The sequence below is a fragment of the Cebus imitator genome, unplaced genomic scaffold, assembly GCF_001604975.1.
Source record: "Cebus imitator isolate Cc_AM_T3 unplaced genomic scaffold, Cebus_imitator-1.0 Scaffold849, whole genome shotgun sequence".
Lineage (NCBI taxonomy): Eukaryota > Metazoa > Chordata > Mammalia > Primates > Cebidae > Cebus > Cebus imitator.
Window position 1 is genome coordinate 144,773 of NW_016108164.1, and position 12,092 is coordinate 156,864.

The following is a 12,092-nucleotide window of genomic DNA, read 5'->3' on the forward strand; positions in this document are numbered from 1 at the left end:
TTGGAGGGAAAACATGGTCCTTATCTGGGGGAGAGGCTCCGAAATGGGGAGGGTCTGGGAGGGATCACCCAGGAGAACAGACCCAGGTTTTTCTCAGCCACATAAACCATCGCTTCATCTTTCTGAAGGTGGAAGATGACACCAAGCAGCCCCTGTTAGCCTGGTCTGCCTCCCGCTCTCCCTCAGAGAGGTCGCCTGTCTACTCACCACTGTGCCTTTCTGGACAGCCGGGAGTTCAAGGCTTAGCAAGTCCACAGCCAGCAGCAGACGATGAGGGCATTGGAGACCCAACCTCTCATGCTGCTCATTACCTTCGGTGATCGTCCTAGCAGCCATTTTTCTTCACATCCTCTGCCACTTTCTCTCTGTGCTAATGGATGGAATTTCTGCACAAGTTATAACTGACAAGAAATCCCAGGGGGCGGGGCACGTGGTGGGGGTGGTCTCGGCATTGCAGAGGAACCTCACAGCTCAGGCCCTCTGTTGCAGAAGGCTGCGTTTCTCCACCAGCTTAGCCACAACCAAGCCAACCTTGCCCCTTTCCTATTGGCTTTTTTCTCACTGTTCCTAACTTCTTGAAAATATATATTCTTCCAACTAACATTTCTTTCTACTTCTTGTCTTCACAATATATTCAGATTTATTGTGCCCAGAAAATACTGGTCTCACCATGTCCTAAGTTACCATCTAAACCACAGTGAGTGAATTGACAAGACAGAGGCCCCGCCCCAATCGCTGCCTCTCATTTATTCACTCGCAGGGTTCCTACAGCCTCAGCACCGACAATGGGCTGTGCTGCGGATGCTTCTCTGAGGAAAAAAAACAGAATCCCTGCTCCAGTGTGGACAGCAGGTGAACACAACCAGCAGGTGCATTGCACGGGACGTAGGGTAGCAGAAGTGGCCATGGGAAAGGATCTCTCGCACACCGAATGCAGGAGGAAGGAATGTACTACAGCTGGGACCTTTGCGGCATATGTGCCTAACAGCAAAACACGTCTAACAAAGGGAGGTTCAGCCTTTATATAGGCTTATACTTTAGATGCTACACGTGGAAGGATCTTAAGTTCATAGTTTCAGGAATTACATATGAAAGGGTTTCAGTTCAGTTTCAGGAATTATATATGAAAGGGTTTCAGTTTACAGTTTTAGGACTCACATGTGAAAAGGTTTCTGGTTTGATCTTGTTTTGAGTAAAAATAGTGCCTTCTGAAGTTTCCCCAAGGCCTAGCCTGTTGTTTTCAGGAAGAAGATCCAGGAGGTGCCAGCTGGCCTGCTCTCTCTTCTATTGAGATGCACAGTGGATGTGACAGAGGGGGAGGGAATCCTAAATGCCTGGGTCTCCCTCCTCATCCCCCACTTTGAGACCCTCACCATTTTATAATATTAGTGAGAGGTCTCACTTTCATTCTCACTTTCTAGATTTTCTGAAGAAACCGACTGATAATGTTTCATATAATACACTTGTGATGTCATTTTTTTGGCAAACTACAGTAGTGATGAAGCCCCTAATCATCTGAAGGAATGGGGGAGTAGACAAGGGAGCAACAAACAAACACCTATTACGTATTATTGTAACACTTATAATGAGGGTTTTGAATCCTCCCAAGGATGAGAACTAACCTCCAAATAAGGACTCGGGGTTAAATCCGTGCTACACCTGTACAGGTACACGTGCCGGTTTGGTCATGTCTCGCACAATATCCTGCACTGCTTGCCCCTGGTCATCTATGTGCAGACAGCAGTTGGTTAGATTTTCCACAGTCTGAATTTTCCACAGACTCCTCCTTTGGCTGCTAGCAAATAATCTAGGGCCAGCTGGTTCTGATAAATTGAATTTCTCATTTGAGTTTCTTGTCGGGCCAAGAGGGACAGAGCTTTGCCTGCTACATTAGTGAGTATTTCCAAAACAGCCTGCAACCGGATGATCCGGTTGAGCAAATAGGGGTCCGGTATCCCCATGAGCCATCTTCGGCCCATGTGGCCAGTCCACAATACTCAATAATTCTTTCCGGTGGCCACTCATCATCTGTCCAATACCTATTTTTAGGTCTCTTTCCTCCCTAGCGGTGTAGACTGGATACCCTAATAGCTCACCAGTCTTAACAGATAATAGGAAGAAAGAGGGCTTAATGATGCCTATGACACAGCTACCTGTCCACCCGTTAGGCAGTTGTATGTATGGCCTATGTCTGCATATCCAGTATAACCCAGGCAGGGCTGTCCAATCTCTCCGGTACTCAGGATGATCCCAAGCATCCTGTAATTTTGGAAATTTTAGGAGGGCGTTCTTCTCTGTATAGTTTGAGCTCCGCCTGGTTACTGTGCCCACGGTTCCATTATACAATTGCTGCCCTAAGCAGCTAAGCTTCCCTACTGGAATAGTGAAGCCTGCTCCCTCTCTGGTCAAACAGTATTGCCCAATAATTGAAACCTTTCAAACTCAGAAACTGTTGGTTTGAACCCTTTGAACTGAGGTCAGGTCTGGGACAGGGTCAGTAGGTAATAACTCACGGGCTTCCCATGGCCACCTGTCACCCATGGTCATTCCTTTACATACATAGCAAGAAGTGACATTGAGGGAATGGGCCACATTTTCAGCCAGTTGGAGGAACAAGTTCTTCATCCTTTTTGGAAGCTTTGATATCGGTTCATCTAATATATCATAAAAGTGTTGGTACACTGGCCGGGCTGAGAGTTTCTGGACTTTTCCCTGAATTTGGATACTAACTTTAGGGTAACATCCTTTTCCATCAATTCTTAGCACTGCACTCTCCCCTTTTTCCCATTTGGGGTCTTGGGGGTTCGTGATTATTAATTCTACTGGGTTACAATGTCCTGAGATACAGGGGACATTACCTCCTGGAGTGGTGTCTCTCCCTTTCACAAGGCGAACAGGATCATTTTTATTTTTCTAAGTGGCCCAGGTGACACAGGACCAACAGGTGCAGTCATAGCACCAGTAGGTTTTCTGGCAGAGATATTTATACTCTGTTGCATAACTTTGTCCCCACCAGAGGGAACTACAGCCCTCGGCACCGGAAGGATAGGTATTGAAGGCTGCACAGGCATCAAACCTTTAGAGTGACCTGTTTTGGGCTTCCTCTCTCTTCTGTCCTGGCTGTTAATTTAGTAGGGCTATTTCATCGCCCTGTCAGGAGCCTGATTTCAACAGTCGTATGTATAGGGGGCTCTGATGGGTTGTAACATACATTAGGCTGTCCATCCCCCAGTCTACATTATCTTATACTGAGTACCATTGTATAAACACATTCCCTTTTGTGTCCTTGTGCACTTATAATAACTGTAAAACAAAAGAACGGCAGTGACATTTCGCCCTACCTTTATAACCTGGTGGACACATTGAGAGCATTCTTTAAAATCAATTAATGTCCCTACTGTACAAGTCCAAATATTGAGAACAGTAAGTCCCACGATGAATTTCCTCATGCTTCGGCAGTGCATGGACCAGCCAGCTTCCGGGATGTGGCTGGAGCAGGGCTTGTTGTCCTTTTTAAGGTGATTCTGCAGTCTTTGCCTTGGTCCAAGTCTTGCTGGTTTTTACATGGCTGTGGTAGATTCAGGCTGGGAGTCCCTCTACCTTCACAGCTGTGGGATTGGTCAGGATCAGGTCTGAGGTCCTTTCCATTGTGGCTTTAGAGGGGCTGTACTCCTGTCCTTTATGCACAAGTGATTAACTAGTGAGAAAGGGTGAACTGGGGAGAAAAAGGCTTACAGGACATTTGTTATTTACTCAGGTTGAAGTATCCTAAGCGATTCTCCCTAGGGCTGGTAACTAGCGTCCTAACTGAATCTCTCCCCACTCCCAAGGAGTTCCTAGGAGTGCCCAGAGTAGGGGAGGGGGCCTATGGTATAAGACTTCATAGGGGAATATTCTGTTTTTCCTAGAGGGGGTGCCTCTAATTTTGAATAACACCAAGGGAAGTGCCTGCACCCACTTGAATCTTGTTTCCTGACACACTTTCCCTAAGCTGTTTTTGATTTTTCGACTTTTCCGGAACTCTGAGGTCGGTAGGCAGCATGCAGTTTCCAGGTCATACCCAGGGCCGTTGCTGTTTTCTGGACTAAATCCTCCACAAATGCCGGTCCATTGTCTTATCTGATGCGCAGTGGCAGTCCAGACTTAGGGATAAGATCTCGAAGCAGCACAGATTACTTCATGGGCCCTTTTAGTCCCACCCAGAGTATGTGCACACTAGGACCAACAAACACTTACGTTCCCCACACTTGGACATTTCAGTAAAGTCTACCTGGAGATCTTTAAACAGAGCTGCTCCATAAGCTTGAATGCCAGGGAGAATAGTTGGACCCTGCCTCACGTTGTGTTGCCGACATGTAATGAATGCATCGCTGTGCCACAGTTTTGGTCAAGGCTGATAAGTGTAAGATGTAAAAGTACCGACCCAGCATCTTTTCAAGTGACTCTTGACCTAAACGAGCGGTCTCATGTACGGTTTGTACAACCGCTGCACATAGCACGCCCTGGTATTTGGCAGGCTTGCCAATGAGGTCTTTTGGTATTCATTAGAGTCACCGCTGTGTGGGCTGCTTTGATATTTAAATTCTTCCCAGAGTTGAGGCTAGAATCTTTGATTGCCATTTTTCTTCCTTTTTTTTCTGACAGCATGAAAAGACTGTGTTAAAATCGGCTAACCCTAAACCTAGGGCCAACAGAAGTTTCACTTTTAGCTTCAGCCCCATTCGAAGGATGCCTTGTCTTCTCCCCTCCCCTTTAGTCACTGAGTAAGGGTCTGGCCAGTACTGCGAAGTTTGGAAATCCACAATTTACAAAACCCACCGCTCCCAGGAGCTCTCTCACCTGCTTTTTAGTCTCAGGTTCTGTGACTTTGCAAGTGGCTTGCTTCCTCTCTGCTTTTAGGCTGCGTTCCCTCTTTCAGATGGCAAGCCTCAGATGTTGCATTTGCTTTTTGGCAAATTGGGGCTTTCCTTTTAGACATTTTATACCCACAGTCCTCCAGGTGCCAAAGTAAGGCATTTGTTTGTGCACCCGACTGCCGCGGGGTGTCCCAATAGAAGGTTATCAGCATACGGCGGCAGCATGCAAACAAGGAGCTTCTGGAGGATGGTCACAGGCTGATGCCTCCCCAATGATGATGAGAGAGCTTCTGAGCCCCTGGGAAGCTGGGTTCAGGTGCATTGAGTGGTTACACCTGATTCTGGGTTTCTCCCATTGAAATGCAAATAGTTTTTGACCCTCCAAGTCCAGTCCAATGCTAAGGAGGTATTCTTTAAGTCCAATTAAGTGAACCAACTATCCGATGCTGGCAATAATCCCAACTGCGTGTATAAGTTGGGTGCAAAGCCACGCAAACCCTGCACTGTCCTGGGCGATAATATCAGTCCTCTGCTTCTGGCTAGGAAGTCTCCACCCTCCTTCCCAAGGGGCAGTGAGAGCCTGGATGACCCCCGACTGAGGCAGTTTTAGCCACAGGTAGTCTTTTTTCTTGAATGGGATAGTGGCCCTCGATTTGCACAACAGGTTTTGCCGAAGAAGGGGGGCAGGGGCAATTCATTAAGTACAAGAAAGTCTGTTCTTTTAATACCTTAATAGATTTAACAACACTGGCCATGTTCTTTTCGATGGGGGGGTTACAGGGCTGTCATCTGGACCATGGACTCTTTGGGGGCATATGAGTCCAGCCCCTGTCTCTTTTAGTCCAGTGGCCCTTCCATTAGATTGAAGTGAGCCCCTTCACACTCATTTGGATCCTCCTGCTTAGGATCGTCCCGTTCCTCAGTTAACTGTGGACCTTTTTTTTTTTTCTCTTCCAGCGTCCTCTTTCTTAACAGAATGCACACTGATCACATTGCAGCCCGGGCGGGCAGACCGTGGGGGTTTCCAGGAACCCTCCTTTTTCCATACTCTTGGGGGCTCTGGTAATCTACAGGAACATGCTCCTCCAGCCAATTAGGAGTGGCTTGGGGTATTCTCCACCTTTCGTCTGTTTTAAAAAAAATGCATAAGCAGCTGATGGCAATCAGCGCAAATGGGGTTATAAGTCTGAGCAATAGTTTGCAGTAGATCAATGAGAGCTTGGGGTTTCTCCGTATAAGACGGGTTGTTTTCAATTGATAAGATCAGCCGAGGTGAACGGCAGGTACATGAAAACACGCTTCTCTACCATGTGGCCATCCTCGTCCACTCCCGTGTACCTCTGCTCTCTTAAAGGCATCTGCACCCCGGCCTTGGGTCACAGACGAGCTGCCAGAGGGGGAGTTCCCTCTTGGAAGTGAGCAGCAATGGACGGAGTTTTTCCACGCTCTCTTTTGTCTACTCTGGAGGATTTTAGGGGTGTGCAGCTCTGGTGGGGATGCTGAAGCCTCCGGTCCAGGGGCAGGGAGTCCTTGAGGAGGAGGAGGAGGAGGCATTATCGACAAAAAGTCTTCTGCCGCTGGGTCGACCAAATCCTTGGGAGTTGTCTCTGCCACTGAATCTGCCCAGACCTTGAGATTCCGCATTTCTCAGTGGCGAGGAGGATGGTGGTTTCTAGCCGTCTGTCTCTTGGCTACTAAAACAGTTGCTACTTGCTCTGTTAGCCACTTCGGAGGGTTTAACACTAACTGCAACCACGAGTGTGTGTATGGAAATTGATCGAGGTGTTCTAGCTCACCGTATATAACCTCACGCCTCACTCTGGAGACAAGGGACCTGTCTAGGGTCCTCTCTGGGGGCCAACCTACCCTAAGTGCTGGCCAATTTTCCCTACATAAAACCCTTAATTTCTCTGGTGTCATAGTCACTGAATAATTCCCACTAAATCCCTTCTTGAAAATTTTCAGCATGGTTTCCAAAGGGATGGGCTTGCTATGGGAGTGACCCATATTAACACTTTAAAGAAACAATTCCTACAGCTAGGAGAATGCTAGGTCACTCACAGCAGTTCCTGTTCCCACCTGGCAAGACGCAGCACGGAGCACTCTCAGAGTTACGTTCACTTCAATCCTTTTACAATCGCCCAGAGACTTCTTCACTCAAGCCTTCTGTGGCTGTCTCTAATTCTTACAAATTGCTCGACGTATGAGGCCCCTCCTAATGGGCCTGATAACAGTCAGACACACCTATACACACAGACACACATTCAATTGCTCTCCTTCCAATTCAAAAGCGTAAGCAAAAGCTTCCAAGGTTACAGAGAGCTACCTTCCAATGGGCCAATCTGGCACCTGTGGGTGATCAGGCCACGCTTCCACCCAAAATGGAGTGGGCTACTTTCTGGGGTTCAATGTTCTCTTACAAATTGTTCGACGACACAGACAGACATCCACACACACAGACACACATCCGATTGCTCTCTCTCCAACTCAAAACCATAAGCAAAAGCCAAGGTTACAAGGGCTACCTTCCAACTTGCCAATCTGGCACCCATGGGTGATCAGGCCACGCTTCCACCCAAAATGGGGTAGGCTATTTTCCTGGGTTCAATCTTACCAAACTCAATGTCCAGACTTCCCCAAATGTTCATTCCTCCTCCGTGTTCAGCCACTGGGTGGATCCGCACTGCAGGGCCTCCTTGCTCCGCTCTGGTGAGGCTTTTCCACTGGGCAGACGCCTGCCTGGGAGCGCTCTCAGGATGCGCCACCCCACCGAGCAGGAGTTCCCCCCAGCAGGGATGCTCCACAGGTCTAGGCAAACCACCTAAGAAACTCTTTCCCGCTGTCTGCTATCCGAGACTCGCTTCCCGGCCAACACACCAAAAATGTAGCAGGAGCGGCTGCATTTGGGAAAGGATCTCTCACACACCGAATACAGGAGGAAGGAATGTACTACAGCTGGGACCTTTGCGGCATATGTGCCTAACAGCAAAACACGTCTAACAAAGGGAGGTTCAGCCTTTATATAGGCTTATACTTTAGATGCTACACGTGGAAGGATCTTAAGTTCATAGTTTCAGGAATTACATACGAAAGGATTTCAGTTCACAGTTTCAGGAATTACATATGAAAGGGTTTCAGTTTACAGTTTTAGGACTCACATGTGAAAAGGTTTCTGGTTTGATCTTGTTTTGAGTAAAAATAGTGCCTTCTGAAGTTTCCCCAAGGCCTAGCCTGTTGTTTTCAGGAAGAAGATCCAGGAGGTGCCAGCTGGCCTGCTCTCTCTTCTATTGAGATGCACAGTGGATGTGACAGAGGGGGAGGGAATCCTAAATGTCTGGGTCTCCCTCCTTAGTAGGAATGTGACAGATGATTCAGGGCACAGGTAACAAGGTTGTGGGGAGGAAGAACAGGAGGGGAGCGCCCAGGTCCTCAGTAGCCCAAATCTGAAGGTCTATTGAGAAGGTGACATGTGAGTCCTGGCTTCAAGGAGGTGAGCATTCCTGCAGGAGGTAGAGGCCTTGAATGGTCCAGGGAAAATCCAGAAGTTGTCTCGGTAACATTTTTAAGGCAACCCTAAAACAAAAGAAAGGCTGGGCTCGGGGCTCACTCCTGTAATTCCAGCACTTTGGAGGCCGAGGTGGAAGGACTAGGTCAGAAGATCGAGACCAGCCTGACCAACATGGTGAAACCCCATCCCTACTAAAATTACAAAAATCAGCCAGGTGTGGTGGCATGTGTACGTAGTCCCAGCTACTCAGGAGGCTGAAGCAGGAGAATCGCCTGAACCTGGGAGGCAGGCATTGCAGTGAGCCGAGATGGCGCCGCTGCACTCCAGCCTGGGCACAGAGCAAGACTCCATCTCAAAAAGAATAAATAAATAAAAAGAAAGAAAAGGAAAGAAAGAAAGAAGAAAAGAAAGAAATACCCAAGAATGTATTTATTAAATAATTAGTACCAAACAATAAATATTTATGACCTAGCAAAATTTAATGACCATTTAAGAAAACATTTCATGTAAATTGAAAACCTAGTATGTTTATTTCATTCTTTTTGTTTGTTTGTTTTTGAGCTGGAAGGGCTGGGTGTCATTTATCAACAGTAGTTTCCACACATTTGTTTCCTTCCAGTGGTAGTTTCCTTCCCAGCACAGGCACAGGGACCTGGAGAAGGGCAGTTTCTGAACCGGGGAGCCAGGAACGCAAGTCAGACACATCTCTGGTGGCAGGTTCAGCCCCAGCAGGATGCGATCCTTCAAGTTGGAATTCCACTGGGTATGAGAGAGGGACCCAGGTGGGGGTAGAAAGGGAATCTTCAAGGGGGCTCACATCTCAGTCCAGGCCTCCTCACTATCCAAGTCCATCCAAGATTTAGGACTCTGGGGGGAAACAGTCAGGCCCACCCACCTCAACAGGGGCAGATTCTTCAATCTGTGCCCAGTTCACACACACCCGCTGGTCACACAGCTAAAGAGAATCAGCCTTATGGAAAGAGACAGACTATGTCCTGTCTGCCCCTCCCTGGCACATCTCTTCCGAGGCATCTGTGCAGGAACCTCTGGGAAGATGGAGGCCTGCCTTCTCAGTTCAGACACCTGTGCCTCATCTGCAAATCTGCCATCAGCGACAGGATGGAGGCCACACATGGACCCAGGAGGGCACCTGTGCTCCCCAGTCCATCACACACTGCCCTGCCTGCAGGCTGCCAACTGCTGGTGCCAGACCAGAGCTTCAGCAGGCCCTGAATTGGGACCTAAAGCCAGTTTGCACAGGCACTTGGCAATTTTTGGTAGGGAGGTGGATAAAAAAGGACATGGATGTGAGAAGAATGAAAGAGCCATTTGATAGACTAATTAGAGATATGAGGAGATTTTATCTTTATCTCCTTCACTGTAAGCCAATGATGAAATCTCACTGTGATTTCTGGGGAGGGAGCAGAAGGAAGGCAGTGTTAAGAATCATCAGGTCTGTGGCCCAGTCGGCCCCCGGAGATGCAGGCAGAGTGGGCCCTCACTGGGGCAGCTGGAGGAGCACGAATGTCCCCGACGGCAGGTAGGTGGTGTTCCGAGAGCGTGAGAGCTGGTGTGCGATGTCCTCTGCTGCTTCCAGCTTGTGCAGCTCCATCAGACTGTCCCGTGCGGTGGCCAGTGAGTTGACAATCAGCTCAGCTGCCTTGGAGTCACCCTCAGCAGAAATGACGGCCGCCTTTTTCTGCTCAGCCTTTTTCACGACAAATCTGGCCCTCTCTGTTTCCTGCTGAGCCACCTGTCTGGCTTCCACCGCTTCTGTGAACTCCTTCCCAAAGCTGAGATCTGCCAAGGACACGTCAGCCAGGATGAGCCCAAAGGTGGCTGCTCGCTCTGTGAGGTTGTCCCTCACCTGCCTGGGGAACAGCTTTCTCTGGGGGATTAGTTCTCCAGCATCAAAGGCAACCACCACTGACTGAGGATCTCAGTCATCATGGACGGCAGCACACACTCATCACAGCCCTCTCCCATGCTGGTGGAGATGCCAGGAAGCAGTCTAGGAGAGGGCGGGGAAGCAGGCTAGCGACAGGCCAATGCAGTGTGATGGTGACATTCTGTAACTCTTTGCTACCAGTGATGATTGGCACATGAGGTGGTTGGAACAGCAGTCAAAGATAATTAATTTCTGCCCCATGCGATGAGAAAGTGAGTCCCTTCCCCTCCACAATGTACTGTACTCCACGAAATCCATCAAAGATGGCAGCTCTGTGCCCAGCATCCACATTATATAAAGGGCGGAGCTCACCACACCTCCCGACACAGCTAAGGCCAGGCCAAACTTGCCGACGGACTCAAACACTTTGGCGGCCATGTTTTCTTCTGCTGGACACTCTCACACCTGCTTTTATTCCGACCTGCACGTCAGTTCCCCCTATTTTATTCTCAAATAAGCACAAGTGTGTACTAGTGGACATGGGTACCTGTTGAGCACTGAGCAACTTCTCAAAACTTGCAAATAGATTGGGCACAGCTGCCCTCATTTCCTGTTTCATACCGATTTTTGCAGGGGATCGTGGGTTTTTGATCACAGCAACTGTTGAAATCACAGATTGTAAAAATACCGTATCATCTAAAGCAGTGATGCATAGCCTAATGTTGAAACTATCAAATACCTTGGACTAGCACTTCCTAGTGGTGTCCAGCAGATGGCACTGCTTATCTTTTAAATATTTCCATAAGCCGAGAGGGTTTGCTCAGTGACTTTGTGCCCTGGGTTCCTGGGCACACAGCTTGTGACATCATGGTGGATGAGGGAGGGATCCATAAAGGGTTTATTTCTGGGGGTTGAGGCAGCTCCTCCCACCCTGCAGATCGAGATGCCCTGAGGGCAAAGAGCAGAGGGGTTCGCCCTGGTGGCCCAGCAGTTTTGCCCCAGGGGAGAGGTTTCTCTTCTGCTGCAGCAGAAACCAACAGGATGCTGCTTCATCCCAGAACCCAGGGGACCAGAAGGGGTCTGAGTGTTTCAGATGACAGAGTGACATCCTGCTTGAAATCCTTCAGAAGTCCTCCAGGAGCTGAGAGAGAGCCCCCAAGGTGACAGGTGAGTGGGCAGAATGGGACATCAAGACAACTCTCAAGATGACACACAGTTTCTTCCGTGTTTTTATATATGTCTGTGTGTGCACGTGCATGTGCATGACTGTGTCTGAATCTCTGCTTGCAATTGTGTACGTGTGTGGGTTTGTGTGAGTGTGTGTGAGAGACACGGTGCATGTGTGCCTCTGTGTGTGTGTGTGATAACATGAATGTATAAATGGTGAATTAATTTCCTGGTTGATTTGCTGTGGAGAGAGATAGGGCCTCCACGGGAGTTCCTGCCCACCCCTCGTTCCCCTCCCGACATTCTCTCCTCCCTGTGGAAAGAGTCTACCCCAGCAACTGAGGCTTCATTCCTGCAGACTTCTCACAGCTCCCCAGAGCTCTGTGATAATTGCACCCCAGGCCTCCTCCTCATGATTGTCCCTCTGCCGGGTGCCCCGTCTTCTTCTGTCACCACGCTGTATTCTTTGTGGGTAACCCCCATATAGGTACTGAGGAAGGAGAGCTAAGCAGAATCCTGGCACAATTAAGACCTGGAGAATATCTCAGTTTATAGTGTTACTACTCAGTTATTTCCCTTTATACAATCCTCTCTATATAATCATATGTTAGTTCATAGAATGAGTGCCTAAAGAATATCTTACCACTCAGTTATTTCCATATATATATATATA

The 12,092-nt window shown here is 48.4% G+C and overlaps 1 pseudogene; it reads right to left on the minus strand.

Moving 5' to 3' along the window:
- Positions 1 to 9,862: 9,862 nt before the first annotated feature.
- Positions 9,863 to 10,690, minus strand: LOC108297853 (annotated as a pseudogene).
- Between the last annotated feature and the right edge of the window lie 1,402 nt (positions 10,691 to 12,092).